Raw genomic sequence first — 12,500 nt, 5'->3', positions numbered from 1 at the left:
GCGGCCCACTCACTCGATCGCCATGTCTGTTTGCCACAGTTTTCCCGGTGGTGCCGCACCCGGGCTCGCCCCGGCTGACGCAGTTTTCGCGCCGCCCCGGCTGACGCGGTTTCGTGCCGCCCCGGCAGACGCGGTTTTTTGCGCCGCCCCGGCTGACGCGGTTTTTTGCCGCCCCGGCTGACGCAGTTCGGACTTGGCACTTTTCGGCTGTGCCTGGCTGGCGGCCCACTCACTCGATCGCCATGTCTGTTTGCCACAGTTTTCCCGGTGGTGCCGCACCCGGGCTCGCCCCGGCAGACGCGTTTTTTTTTTTTCTTTCGCCCCGGCTGACGCAGTTTTCGCGCCGCCCCGGCTGACGCGGTTTCGTGCCGCCCCGGCAGACGCGGTTTTTTGCGCCGCCCCGGCTGACGCGGTTTTTGCCGCCCCGGCTGACGCAGTTCGGACTTAGCACTTTTTGGCTGAGCCTGGCTGGTGGCCCACTCACTCGATCGCCATGTCTGTTAGCCACAGTTTTCCCGGTGGTGCCGCACCCGGGCTCGCCCCGGCTGACGCAGTTTTCGCGCCGCCCCGGCTGACGCGGTTTCGTGCCGCCCCGGCAGACGCGGTTTTCGCGCCGCCCCGGCTGACGCGGTTTTTGCCGCCCCGGCTGACGCAGTTCGGACTTAGCACTTTTCGGCTGTGCCTGGCTGGCGGCCCACTCACTCGATCGCCATGTCTGTTTGCCACAGTTTTCCCGGTGGTGCCGCACCCGGGCTCGCCCCGGCTGACGCAGTTTTCGCGCCGCCCCGGCTGACGCGGTTTCGTGCCGCCCCGGCAGACGCGGTTTTCGCGCCGCCCCGGCTGACGCGGTTTCGTGCCGCCCCGGCAGACGCGGTTTTTTGCCGCCCCAGCTGACGCAGTTCGGACTTAGCACTTTTTGGCTGAGCCTTGCTGGCGGCCCACTCACTCGATCGCCATGTCTGTTTGCCACAGTTTTCCCGGTGGTGCCGCACCCGGGCTCGCCCCGGCAGACGCGTTTTTTTTTTCTTTCGCCCCGGCTGACGCAGTTTTCGCGCCGCCCCGGCAGACGCGGTTTTCGCGCCGCCCCGGCAGACGCGGTTTTTTGCGCCGCCCCGGCTGACGCGGTTTTTTGCCGCCCCGGCTGACGCAGTTCGGACTTGGCACTTTTTGGCTGAGCCTGGCTGGCGGCCCACTCACTCGATCGCCATGTCTGTTTGCCACAGTTTTCCCGGTGGTGCCGCACCCGGGCTCGCCCCGGCTGACGCAGTTTTCGCGCCGCCCCGGCTGACGCGGTTTCGTGCCGCCCCGGCAGACGCGGTTTTTTGCGCCGCCCCGGCTGACGCGGTTTTTTGCCGCCCCGGCTGACACGGTTCGGACTTTGCACTTTTCGGCTGTGCCTGGCTGGCGGCCCACTCACTCGATCGCCATGTCTGTTTGCCACAGTTTTCCCGGTGGTGCCGCACCCGGGCTCGCCCCGGCAGACGCGTTTTTTTTTTTTTTTTCTTTCGCCCCGGCTGACGCAGTTTTCGCGCCGCCCCGGCTGACGCGGTTTCGTGCCGCCCCGGCAGACGCGGTTTTTTGCGCCGCCCCGGCTGACGTGGTTTTTGCCGCCCCGGCTGACGCAGTTCGGACTTTGCACTTTTTGGCTGAGCCTGGCTGGCGGCCCACTCACTCGATCGCCATGTCTGTTTGCCACAGTTTTCCCGGTGGTGCCGCACCCGGGCTCGCCCCGGCAGACGCGTTTTTTTTTTTCCTTCGCCCCGGCAGACGTGGTTCCCCCCCCCCCCTCCGTCTTTCTTTTTGTTTTTTTTTTTCGCCGCGGCTGAAGTGGATTTTTCGGTGCCTCGACGCCCCGGTAGTCGCGGTTTTTCCGTTTCCGCACGGCCCCGGCTGACGCTGCTCGGTCACAGTCGCCTTTTGTGGTGATTGCAGACTTCTTGAGCGCGGGTGTTTTTTTTTTTTGTTGTTGTTGTTGTTTTATTACGCATTCGCTCCAGCAGACGCTGTTTAGACTTTTTGTTTCCTCTTTTATCCTGCGACGAGGTGACGAGGTTTATTCGGTGCCCCGCCGCCCCGGCTGAAGTGATTTTTCCTGTCCCGTGCCGCCCCGGCTGACGCGGTTGGGACTTCGCGTTTGTTCGGCCGCCACGGGTTTTGGCGCACTCGCTCGGTTGCTTGTTGTTGCCACTTGTTGCGAACCCAGGTTTCTTGAGCGAGCGCGGGCGTTTTTTCTTCCTTTCTTTCTTTGTTCTATGTGTTAGCGAATCGGCCTTTAATATCACACGAGGACTCACAACCAACAATTTTCAGTTTGAAGTGTAAAAAATCTGCAGGTGTTGACGTAACTGACTTGCCCCGTACCCTTGAGTACATCCATGAAGTTCTCGTAGTACTACTAAATCGCATTATTCCAAGTGGAGAAATTCCCATAAACTTGCAAACCTCTACACGAAAATCGGTGCGCGTGATAAAGTTGAAAATTATCGTCCGATATCAAATGTGCCTTCTATAACACAAATTCTAGGAAAAAAAAAAAAAAAAACACTTGTTCGCCGTTTTCTGCGCCGTGACTGGCAGCACTCCGGCGAAGCGAAACGGGGTCGATTCGAGCACGATATCGGCGTCTTTCGACGTGCTCGCCGGCGACCGTCGCACGAGTACGTCGCACGAGCGCGTCTGCCGGGGCGCCGTTTGCGAAGCCGACGCAAAAGTGGGAACCGCCGCTCGGATGATCGCCGCTTTCGGCAGAGTGAGTGTTGGCACTCCGGGGAAGCGAAACAGCGTGAATGCGCCCACGAAATCGGCGTATTTTGAAGTGCCCGCCGGCGACCGTCGCACGAGTACGGTAAACCGCGTCAGCCGGGGCGTAGTTCGGGACGCCGACGAAAAAGTGGGAAGCGCAACTCGGATCTTCGCCGTTTTTGCAGGAGTGAGTGGCGGCCCTCCTGCGAGACCAAGAAGCATCGATTCGTGCACGAATTCGGCGCCTTTCGACGTGATCGCCGGCGACCGTCGCTCGAGTAGGGCAAACCGCGTCTGCCGGGGCGGGCTTCGGGACGCCGATGCGAAAGTGGGAAACGCTGCTCGGATGTTCGCCGTTTTTGGCCGAGTGAGTGCTGGCACACGGGCGAAGCCAAACGGGGCCGATTACGGCACGATATCGGCGTCTTTCGACGTGCCCGCCGGCGACCGTCGCACGAGTACGGTAAACCGCGTCAGCCCGGGCGGAGTTCGGGACGCCGATGCGAAAGTGGAGAACGCCGCTCGGATCTTCGCCGTTTTTGGAGGAGTGAGTGGCGGCACTCCGGAGAAGCCAAGGAGCGCCAATTAGCGCACGATATCGGCGTCTTTCGACGCGCTCGCCGGCGACCGTCGCACGAGTAGGGCAAACCGCGTCTGCCGGGGCGGGGTTTACGACGCCGACGCAAAAGTGGGAACCGCCGCTCGGATGTTGGCCGTTTTTGGCAGAGTGAGTGCTGGCACTCCGGCGACGCGAAAGAGCGCGAATGCGCCCACGAAAGTGGCGTATTTGGACGTGCGTGACGGCGACCGCTGCAGGAGTACGAAAAACCACGTCAGCCGGGGCGAGCGACACACGGCGGTCTGGGTGCTTATCGCTGCTATTATAGGGGCACCCCGGCAGACGCAGAAAAAAAAAAAAAAATTTTCGACCTTCTTTTTTGCTGGTCGAGCTCGGGTAACCCAGGTCGCAATGGGAGCCGCGCACGAAAGCGGCGTCGCGAGACGCGTTCGCGGTCGCTAGTCGCACGAGCTCGGCAACCGCGTCAGCCGGCGCGGAGTTCGGGATGCCGACGGCTAAGTGGGTACCGCTGCTCGGATGTTCGCCGTTTTTGGCCGAGTGAGTGCTGGCACTCCGGTGAAGCCAAGGAGCGCCAATTCGTGCACGATATCGGCGTCTTTCGACGTGCCCGCCGGCCACCGCCGCACGAGTACGGCAAACCGCGTCTGCCGGGGCGGGGTTCGCGACGCGTACGCAATAGTGGGAACCGTCGCTCGGATGTTCGTCGTCTTTGGCCGAGCGAGTGCTGGCACTCCGGCGAAGCGAAACGGGGCCGATTCGGGCACGATATCGGCGTATTTCGACGTGCTCGCCGGCGACCGTCGCACGAGTACGGCAAAGCGCGTCTGCCGGGGCGAGGTTTGCGACGCCGACGAAAAAGTGGGAAGCGCCGCTCGGACCTTCGCCGTTTTTGCAGGAGTGAGTGGCGGCCCTCCTGCGAGACCAAGAAGCATCGACTCGCGCACGATATCGGTGTCTTTCGACGTGCCCGCCGGCCACCGCCGCACGAGTACGGCAAACCGCGTATGCCGGGGCGGGGTTGGCGACGCCGACGCAAAAGTGGGAACCGCCACTAGGATGTTCGCCGTTTTTGGCAGAGTGAGTGCTGGCACTCCGGCGAAGCGAAAGAGCGCGAATGCGCCCACGAAAGTGGCGTGTTTGGACGTGCTTGACGACGACCACCGCAGGAAAACGAAAAACCACGTCAGCCGGGGCGAGCGACCCATGGCGGTCTGGGTGCTTATCGCTGCTATTATAGGGGCACCCCGGCAGACGCAAAAAAAAAAAAAAAAATTTTTTTCGACATTCTTTTTTGCTCGTCGACCTCGGGTGACCCAGGTCGCAGTGGGAGCCGCGCACGAAAGCGGCGTCGCGAGACGGCTTCGCGGTCGCTAGTCGCACGAGCTCGGCAACCGCGTCTGCCGGGGCGGAGTTCGGGACGCCGACGGCTAAGTGGGAACCGCCGCTCGGATGTTCGCCGTTTGTGGCCGAGTGAGTGCTGGCACTCCGGCGAAGCCAAACGGGGCCGATTCCGGCACGATATCGGCGTCTTTCTACGTGCTCGCCGGCGACCGTCGCACGAGTACGGCAAAGTGCGTCTGCCGGGGCGGGGTTTGCGACGCGTACGCAATAGTGAGAACCGTCGCTCGGATGTTCGTCGTCTTTCGCCGAGCCAGTGCTGGCAATCCGGCGAAGCCGAACGGAGCCGATTCGGGCACGATATCGGCGTCTTTCCACGTGCTCGCCGGCGACCGTCGCACGAGTACGGTAAACCGCGTCAGCCGGGGCGGAGTTCGGGACGCCGATGCGAAAGTGGGAAGCGCCGCTCGGATCTTCGCCGTTTTTGGAGGAGTCAGTGGCGGCACTCCGGTGAAGCCAAGGTGCGCCAATTCGCGCACGATATCGGCGTCTTTCGACGTGCCCGCCGGCCACCGTCGCACGAGTACGGCAAACCTCGTCTGCCGGGGCGGGGTTTGCGACGCCGACGCAAAAGTGGGAACCGCCGCTCGGATGTTCGCCGTTTTTGGCAGAGTGAGTGCTGGCACTCCGGCGAAGCGAAAGAGCGCGAATGCGCCCACGAAAGTGGCGTGTTTGGACGTGCTTGACGACGACCACCGCAGGAAAACGAAAAACCACGTCAGCCGGGGCGAGCGACCCATGGCGGTCTGGGTGCTTATCGCTGCTATTATAGGGGCACCCCGGCAGACGCAAAAAAAAAATTTTTTTCGACATTCTTTTTTGCTCGTCGACCTCGGGTGACCCAGGTCGCAGTGGGAGCCGCGCACGAAAGCGGCGTCGCGAGACGGCTTCGCGGTCGCTAGTCGCACGAGCTCGGCAACCGCGTCTGCCGGGGCGGAGTTCGGGACGCCGACGGCTAAGTGGGAACCGCCGCTCGGATGTTCGCCGTTTGTGGCCGAGTGAGTGCTGGCACTCCGGCGAAGCCAAACGGGGCCGATTCCGGCACGATATCGGCGTCTTTCTACGTGCTCGCCGGCGACCGTCGCACGAGTACGGCAAAGTGCGTCTGCCGGGGCGGGGTTTGCGACGCGTACGCAATAGTGAGAACCGTCGCTCGGATGTTCGTCGTCTTTCGCCGAGCCAGTGCTGGCACTCCGGCGAAGCCGAACGGAGCCGATTCGGGCACGATATCGGCGTCTTTCCACGTGCTCGCCGGCGACCGTCGCACGAGTACGGTAAACCGCGTCAGCCGGGGCGGAGTTCGGGACGCCGATGCGAAAGTGGGAAGCGCCGCTCGGATCTTCGCCGTTTTTGGAGGAGTCAGTGGCGGCACTCCGGTGAAGCCAAGGTGCGCCAATTCGCGCACGATATCGGCGTCTTTCGACGTGCCCGCCGGCCACCGTCGCACGAGTACGGCAAACCTCGTCTGCCGGGGCGGGGTTTGCGACGCCGACGCAAAAGTGGGAACCGCCGCTCGGATGTTCGCCGTTTTTGGCAGAGTGAGTGCTGGCACTCCGGCGAAGCGAAAGAGCGTGAATGCGCCCACGAAAGTAGCGTATTTGGACGTGCTTGACGGCGACCGCCGCAGGAGTACGAAAAACCACGTCAGCCGGGGCGAGCGACCCACGGCGGTCTGGGTGCTTATCGCTGCTATTATAGGGGCACCCCGGCAGACGCAGAAAGAAAAAAAAAATGGGGACATGGCGTGCGTCACCGTGCGGCTTCGCAGCGTTGCCGAAGTCGCCGAGCCCTTCGACTGAGCCGAACGGCGGACAGGGAACGTTGGTCGGCCGTTCTAACCTGTCGGTGCCACGCCGAGACGTCGTTAAGGAAAACCGCGTCGTGGGCCTCTACGACGCCGTCGAGTCGTTGTACGTTTGGTGTCCAGCGTGTCGGCGGCGAGTAGCGGACACGTCGTTCACGACTTCGGTCTTTCGCAGTCGACGCGAACTTGCGGAGAGTCGTGGTGCCTCACGTTTTCGGCAGAAACCGCGGCGGAATTTTCCCGTGCGTGCGCGCACGACCTCGGTGCTGTGCCGTCAGCGTAGTGTTGCACAAACTCGTGGCCTACCCAAGGTGCGGTACGTTTGCGGCCGTATCCTCGGTGGGAATTTCGTGAGTAGGGTCGCAAATTCTACGACCTCGGCGGGTTTGAGAGCGACGTAGACTTGTGGCACGCTCAACATGCCACACGTTTCGGGGCACACCCGCGGTGAAATTTTCTCGAGTACGCTCGTATTAGGGCCCAAGGAGGTCTGGGTACTTATCGCTGCTATTATGTGGGGGTTCTCGTGAGCGGCGTACGCGAAAGCGACCGGGTGTCTGATATGCGGCGGGCTTCGGCCTCGTCAAGCGTGTCCTCGGGTCTGCTCCAGGGGAATCCACGGCAGTCGTCTGCAGCCTCATCCGCTTGATGCGTTAGGGGCTGGTTGTCGGACGGTGCCGTTTTACCACGATATCGAGGTGTGTTCCGTGTCGTCCTCGGGCGATTCAGATGCGAAAGCGCCGAAGACGCGGGCGTGACCCGTCGTCTGGCGGCTTTGCAGTCTCGGCTCCGTTGCTAGTTCCGGCCGGTCCACCGACAGTGCAGCGGGCTTGGGCAACCCGCACGGCGCGACCGAGTCGATGCAACGAAAAAGAGCGAGCATGAACGTGCTTCTTGCCGCACGGCTCCCACTCGTCTTTCGGGAAGGTTGTGCCGTAGCGAGCTCGAACGCCGTCATCTCGGAGTGCAAAATAAGCGTGTTGGGGCGCCTGAAGGTGGCCTCCGCCGCACACAGACTGCGTCCGGCCCGCCGAGGGCGAGGACGGACGCGCAGTCGAACGATTACCTGGTTGATCCTGCCAGTAATCATATGCTTGTCTCAAAGATTAAGCCATGCATGTCTAAGTACATGCCGAAATAAGGCGAAACCGCGAATGGCTCATTAAATCAGTTATGGTTCCTTAGATCGTTTCTTCCTACTTGGATAACTGTGGCAATTCTAGAGCTAATACATGCAGTGAGCCTGGAGCCCTTTGGGTAACGGGTGCTTTTATTAGACCAAGATCGATCGGGTTTCGGCCCGTATTGTGTGGTGACTCTGGATAACTTTGTGCTGATCGCATGGCCACGAGCCGGCGACGTTTCTTTCAAGTGTCTGCCTTATCAACTTTCGATGGTAGGTTACTTGCTTACCATGGTTGTTACGGGTAACGGAGAATCAGGGTTCGATTCCGGAGAGGGAGCCTGAGAAACGGCTACCACATCCAAGGAAGGCAGCAGGCGCGCAAATTACCCACTCCCGGCACGGGGAGGTAGTGACGAAAAATAACAATACGGGACTCTTTTGAGGCCCCGTAATTGAAATGAGTACACTCTAAATCCTTTAACGAGGATCAATTGGAGGGCAAGTCTGGTGCCAGCAGCCGCGGTAATTCCAGCTCCAATAGCGTATACTAAAGCTGCTGCGGTTAAAAAGCTCGTAGTTGGATCTCAGTTCCAGACGAGTAGTGCATCTACCCGATGCGACGGCTCGGACTGAACATCATGCCGGTTCTTTCTTGGTGCACTTCATTGTGTGCCTCGAGATGGCCGGTGCTTTTACTTTGAAAAAATTAGAGTGCTCAACGCAGGCGAGTCGCCTGAATAAACTTGCATGGAATAATAGAACAAGACCTCGTTTCTGTTCTGTTGGTTTTTGGAATACGAGGTAATGATTAAGAGGGACGGACGGGGGCATTCGTATTGCGGCGCTAGAGGTGAAATTCTTGGACCGTCGCAAGACGAACTACTGCGAAAGCATTTGCCAAGAATGTTTTCATTGATCAAGAACGAAAGTCAGAGGTTCGAAGGCGATCAGATACCGCCCTAGTTCTGACCATAAACGATGCCAACCAGCGATCCGCCTGAGTTACTCAAATGACTCGGCGGGCAGCTTCCGGGAAACCAAAGTATTTGGGTTCCGGGGGAAGTATGGTTGCAAAGCTGAAACTTAAAGGAATTGACGGAAGGGCACCACCAGGAGTGGAGCCTGCGGCTTAATTTGACTCAACACGGGAAAACTTACCCGGCCCGGACACTGGGAGGATTGACAGATTGAGAGCTCTTTCTTGATTCGGTGGATGGTGGTGCATGGCCGTTCTTAGTTGGTGGAGCGATTTGTCTGGTTAATTCCGATAACGAACGAGACTCTAGCCTATTAAATAGGTGCGGGGTTCCCAGCACCTTACAACCTTCTTAGAGGGACAAGCGGCTCCTAGCCGCACGAAACAGAGCAATAACAGGTCTGTGATGCCCTTAGATGTCCGGGGCCGCACGCGCGCTACACTGAAGGAAGCAGCGTGTCTTTATCCCTGTCTGAAAAGACTGGGTAACCCGTGGAACTTCTTTCGTGATTGGGATAGGGGCTTGCAATTGTTCCCCTTGAACGAGGAATTCCCAGTAAGCGCGAGTCATAAGCTCGCGTTGATTACGTCCCTGCCCTTTGTACACACCGCCCGTCGCTACTACCGATTGAATGATTTAGTGAGGTCTTCGGACCGATGTCCGGCGCGGCCTTTCGGTTGCGCCGGTCTGTTGGAAAGATGACCAAACTTGATCATTTAGAGGAAGTAAAAGTCGTAACAAGGTTTCCGTAGGTGAACCTGCGGAAGGATCATTAACGGATTGTGAAGGGTGAGCGCCTCAGCTGCGTCTGCGCCCGACACTTTCTGCCGCTGACCCCGTTTGGACGCGGGGTCGGCTTTTCCCCACGGGGCTGCCTGAATGTGGAGCGGCACCCCGTGACAAATTGTTGCGCCCAGCGGACGCCAACACCGCGACCTTGGACGGTCGGCCAGGTGGCGGACGCGGGTACAAACGGCGCAACGCACTCATAGGTCGGCTTTCGACCCGCCACTGCACCGTGGCTCGAAGCGCTCGAAATGCGCGACCCGACCGCTGCGGGACCGCCTAGTACTGTAAACAGGAGCGGCGGAGCGCGAACGGCGAGTCGTGGTTACGTCGGTAGAAGGCGAGGCTGCGCGTTCCCGAAACGCCAGCCGAGTGCCCTCCCGACCGTTCGAGCGTGCAAGAACGAGACCCGACAATCGCGCGGCGACTGCCAAGTACGAGAGGAACGGCACAAGCGTCGGCGGTCGGTCAAGGAACTGGCGATGTGACGGGTCCGCTGTGCACCAGTGCATACCGTCCCGCCGTCCGCGGCAAGCGCCTCCGCGTCCTCGGGTGACGGAGGCTGCCGGTCGGTTCTTGCAGGCGAGGGATCTCGCTGGCACCGGTTCGCGTTGACGCGCGGCCGGTCATGGCACGGCGATGCGACGGCCGAGGTGCGCAGTACTCGATGGAGGAACCGCACGCTCCGATGACCGTCCCGCCCTCCGCGGCGTATGCGTACCGACCGTAATGGTTGCAGCAGCGCCGGCCGGCTTTTGAATTCGCCACACGAAACACGGTGCGAGATCGCGGTTAGGGGAGCGTCGACGTTGCCAGGCGTTTTGCTTGCTGCCGAGGGAAAGGCGGCACGGCCACGTCGCGCTCGTCGCGATTAGCGGGTCTGCGCGCTTTGGGAAGGTGCCGCAACGACTTGCCGAAAGAGGAAGCACGGAAGAACGAGGGACTTGGACGTCCCGACAATTGAACGCACTTGCGGCCAGGCCCTTGCTGGCTTCGTTCTTCCGCCTCGAGTAGGCTCGTACGCGGCTCCGGCGCCGAAAGTGGTCCTTGGCACCGACTTCGGTGGACGTGGGAAGTGCCGCGCAAGTACGGCGCGCCTGGCTCCACCTGTTGGCTAAAGTAGGCAGCCGGATCGGCATTTTGGTGTGCGGTGGCAAACCGTGGATGCGAAAAAAGCTTGTGCGATTTCGTGGAACAAAAAGCGGGGGTCCCCCTTTTTATGCGGAGGAGACCGACCCGCCCGCCGTGGTGAACCGCGACGCCACGGTAAAAACGGGAGAGGCTTGTCGATGGGACCGTGCATCCCGCGCTCCACGGAGGCCGGGAGGCGGCCGCCCGAGGAAATGTGTAGCCGTCGAGGCCCGCATCTGCGTGCACTCTTATCCAAATGGGTGTACCGCAGGCATTTTCTGGTTAGGCGGGCCAATGAGAGCGAGCACACAACGATACCTACGGGTCCGGCTTGGAGAACCGGCTTCGACGCCTCCCGAGTATTTATAGAGGGGTGGACCACGAAAGCACTCGCAAGTAGCGGAAGCGAAACGCCGTCCGAAACACACCGTTTGCTCGATTTGCGGCAGCCGAAAAAGGCGCGGCAGAGTTTTGGAGTCCAAGCGTGCGCTGAAAAGCGCCCTTCTTGGCCACTGTTTGGCCGAGTGCCAGAAACGTTTGGTTTTGACTGTACGGAATTGAACAAACACTTTTTCACGACTCTAAGCGGTGGATCACTCGGTTCTCGGGTCGATGAAGAACGCAGCCAGCTGCGAGACTTGGTGTGAATTGCAGGACACACTGAGCACTGATTCTTTGAACGCACATTGCGGCCTTGGGTCTTCCCTTGGCTTCGTCTGTCTGAGGGTCGGATCACATATCAAGAGAGCCTTCGGCGCACAAGGGAACGTGAGCCGTCGACTCGTTTTGACCGCGTCGGCAACACGGACAGCACGCTGAACACCTCACAGCGAGCGCCAACAGCGGCCACTCAAGGGCGAGACGGTGGCGACCGTCGTGCCAGAGCCCAACCGAAACGGGGGCGACCGACTGCATTGAGGATGTGGCACCTCGTTGAGACCGCCGCAGGACTTCGAGTCGGAAGGAAGCCTGCAGGGAAAGTGCGGTCGAGGTTGCGTACTCCTCTCTGCGACCGGGCGCGCAAGAGCTGCGAGAGCCACGGACGCGCAACTTTAACGCACGGTAAACACGAGGAGCGAAAGCCGGCCAGCAAAGCTTCTCCAGCCGTGCGCAAAGTGCGCGAGATCGCAGCCTTGCGTTGCGCTTGTTGCCCTCGAAGTAAGCAGGGTGTCCCGTAGACCGGGCGCTCGAACACGCTGCGGGGCCGTGCCTCCTCCAGGCTTTGCCGCGCGAACAGGGAACGTTCGCGCGCAAAGCGCAGGGAGGTGAGGAGGCTGCGCCCGACGTTTGCGGTTCGCTGCGTACGCGGTTGATGCGGAGAGCACGGCGCGACGACTTGCCGCGAAGCGGAAAAAGTCTCCCGCACGAGTTGGCGAAACGTTGGCGAAGCTTAAGGCGTTCTCGTCGTAGTCCGCCGTCGGTCTAAGTGCTTCGCAGTTCCCGTCCCGTTCAAAAAACTGGGCCACTCCAGTTGGGGCGGGGGCGACGCTACACGAGACGATGCCTCTCGCCAGGCTGCGTGGCTGCCCTTGCGGCGGCGGCGACTGGCCTCGGCGGTGTTTGGGCTTTCGACACGGTCGTTTATCACGCAACTGCTCGGACGACGCACGCGCGCAGCGGAATGCCGCTTGCCAGCCTTGTGAAGATGTGACCCTGTACAGGGTTGCGGGCGCACTTGGTAGGGCGTCGTACTCGGTTCGCGATGGGTTTACGAACGTGTCCCGTCACTTCCACGTCACACCGGTTGTGCGCCGCACGCGTGCAGCGGGGAAGCCGATTGCCAGCCTTGTGAAGAAGTGGCCCTGTACAGGGTTGCGGGCGCACTTGGTAGGGCGAGCGCACGCGGTCGTGCAGGAAGTTGATGGAAGCGAATGTATCCGCTGTCGACCTCAGATCAGGCGAGACAACCCGCTGAATTTAAGCATATCACTAAGCGGAGGAAAAGAAACCAACAGG

At 60.7% G+C, this 12,500-nt stretch overlaps 3 non-coding genes across 3 annotated transcripts in view; all 3 read left to right on the top strand.

Moving 5' to 3' along the window:
- The first annotated feature begins 7,587 nt into the window (after positions 1-7,587).
- On the top strand, positions 7,588-9,402 carry LOC142793001 (small subunit ribosomal RNA). Its single transcript, XR_012891365.1, has one exon. It is a non-coding gene; the product is annotated as a small subunit ribosomal RNA (ribosomal RNA).
- Positions 9,403-11,121: 1,719 nt separating this feature from the next.
- LOC142793009 (5.8S ribosomal RNA) lies at positions 11,122-11,274 on the top strand. Its single transcript, XR_012891373.1, has one exon. It is a non-coding gene; the product is annotated as a 5.8S ribosomal RNA (ribosomal RNA).
- A 1,154-nt stretch (positions 11,275-12,428) lies between these two features.
- LOC142793013 (large subunit ribosomal RNA) overlaps positions 12,429-12,500 on the top strand; it is a 3,958-nt gene continuing 3,886 nt past the window's right edge. The window contains exon 1 of the ribosomal RNA XR_012891377.1: positions 12,429-12,500. This exon is cut by the window's right edge and continues 3,886 nt beyond it. This is a non-coding gene — a ribosomal RNA (large subunit ribosomal RNA).

Source organism: Rhipicephalus microplus, unplaced genomic scaffold, assembly GCF_043290135.1.
Source record: "Rhipicephalus microplus isolate Deutch F79 unplaced genomic scaffold, USDA_Rmic scaffold_267, whole genome shotgun sequence".
NCBI lineage: Eukaryota > Metazoa > Arthropoda > Arachnida > Ixodida > Ixodidae > Rhipicephalus > Rhipicephalus microplus.
This window is presented reverse-complemented; position numbering and strand designations above follow the sequence as displayed.